Here is a 2,375-nt window from a genome sequence, read left to right on the forward strand (position 1 = left end):
TTATCGGAGTTCACTTGGCTGCGTGCCTATCCATTCATTGAAACCAAATATAAACAGCCAAACAACACACTTCATGTAAAGACACAGTGCACACAAACAGTGAGATTAGAGATAACCTGGAATTTTTCATCATTGCCGAAGTAGTTGATCATCCATTCCCACTCTTCTGGTTGTAAATCTTCCGGATCATTAGCCAATCTAGCATCATCTGTTTTGAATGCCTTGTAAGTGGAGCTTAGAGTTTATCGCCAGCCTCTATATCGCTCTTGCGCAATTCTGAGAATTTTCTCTTCAGTTTCTGGTGTATCTTCTAGGTCCCATCTGTCCTGTAAAACATAGACAACTGAATATAAATAAGTGGTGCATTGGCGATGATAAAATAAGATAACAAATATGAAAAAGGTTGTACGCACTATCACATCTGTGACAATGAGTCGATGCACACTTGGGTGAATGTCGGACCACCTCCTCACCCCAATGAGTGGTACCTTCCTTTTCATTATCACTACCACGTCATCCTTGAATGAGCGATAGTTCATTCCTATCGTACCACCCAACGTTTCAGAGAATGTAATATTTAGCTTCGCAGATCCGTTGGCAAAACGCTTCTGAGCTGCTTTAACACCTTTTACAACACCTCGCCCTTTCTTCTTCTTCTGTCCATCTGCTTCTACAACCCAAATCATAGAAAAAAAGTATCGCATGACTTGGTTATTAGATTGTGTCAGATCGGAGGACCCAGATTAGAAGGAGAGAAAGTACCATCCTGTAGTTGCGCACGATAGCGGCGAGCATGGGATGGCCATTCATCCAGGGCACACATGTCATTAGCTGACACTGGAGTGTCGGATTGTCCTTGAGTACCTGTACAAGATTTAGCAATATTGAAGATTTAGCAATTTAACCCATACAAGGATTTTATGCATTATAGAAAATGCTAGGGACAGCTTAAGTGAGATAAACAGTTTACCAGATCTGGGTTGTCCACCCTTGTTTGTGTATTCGGTTATACTTTCCGTCCTTGTTAAGACAACATAGCCTTTCCTTACTGCACACAAAAACAATAAAAGGACATAGCATTAACAAACCATATTTGATGTGCACCATTCAGATAGGTGATCAAGAAGTAAATATGGTGTGTACCAGCAGCATCCACCGTTGAACTCATCCTTATGCCCTTGTGTAGGTACGATCAGAAATTGAGTCATATTCAGAAGAAAAAAAACACAAAACGAAAGCAGGCATACTTTAGCACTTCAATATCTTGGAAACAATCTTTTAAACACAAGTACAAGAAGCCAAACATGCATAAATGTTACAGCAAAAAAAACTACGGGGGTCATGTATTTCTTTGGTAATTGCCCGGGACATCTCAGAAGCAAAGAATTGTCGCTCTATCCTCTTGTGAAGCAGAGTATGTGGCTGCTACAGCTGCTTCGTGTCAGGGGATATGGCTAAGCAGGTTAATTGGTGAGCTACTTGGTCATGAGGCTGAAAAATCAGTACTGAAGATTGATAATCAGTCTACTATCGCATTGTGCAAAAACCCCGTCTTTCACGAATCCACGAATTCGCGTTGTGTTCTGGACCTGTGATCTAACAATTTGTTGAGATTGGTTGCAATAGAACTAATGCAAATCAGGATGTACTGTATTGGCCTACCAACAGAACACGAATCAGGATGTAGAACGCAATAAAATAAATGCTTCAGAGGATATTGCAACAAGAAATCCGGTAAGAAGGGAAGAAGCAATCCAGTAAGAAGTTCACTCAGTTGAAATTAATATTGTATGAATTAGGATTAGCTAAATTTGAACATCAGTATATAATGTGTTATTCAAACATTAGACAAGAAACAAGTTAGATGTTATAAAAGTGCATAACTGCATACAACCTAGTACAAATAAAACAGTGTCATATACTACAGGCAACATCTAAAGCTGGGCATGGTTATCATAGCACCAAAACGCAGCCACCATGACAAGCAAGTTACAGAAAAAGGCTCCTGAACAGAATCGGGCGAACAAAAGCATTTCGGGCATCTCATGGAAGCTGATTTCTAGATATAAGCGTAAGAGATGATTTCTAGATATAAGACGATTTTGTCTTCTCTCCTCATTATTTAATTATGCACCACATAGGATAAAGAGTATGATATTTGTATTTCCCACTGATTCCAAGACTGCAAAGGCTGTACATGACATAAGCTATGTCATCGCATATGAAATGGCATCATGAGGGTCGTCTGGATGATGGCGTAATGAGGCACCCTGCAGATTCGAAGGCATAAGCATGTTGATAAGAAATATCATAAGAAGTTCTCAAAAGATGCTCGTAGTGTTCGACTTGGCCTTGCTTCGGATGGATTCAACCCC

The 2,375-nt window shown here is 40.0% G+C and overlaps 1 long non-coding RNA gene across 1 annotated transcript; it reads right to left on the bottom strand.

Moving 5' to 3' along the window:
- Positions 1-432: 432 nt before the first annotated feature.
- On the bottom strand, positions 433-986 carry LOC124659767. The gene is made up of 3 exons (XR_006989688.1): positions 971-986; positions 763-864; positions 433-670 (listed from the first exon to the last, which is right to left on the bottom strand). It is a non-coding gene; the product is annotated as an uncharacterized LOC124659767 (long non-coding RNA).
- Positions 987-2,375: the final 1,389 nt, after the last annotated feature.

This window comes from Lolium rigidum, chromosome 6 (assembly GCF_022539505.1).
Source record: "Lolium rigidum isolate FL_2022 chromosome 6, APGP_CSIRO_Lrig_0.1, whole genome shotgun sequence".
NCBI lineage: Eukaryota > Viridiplantae > Streptophyta > Magnoliopsida > Poales > Poaceae > Lolium > Lolium rigidum.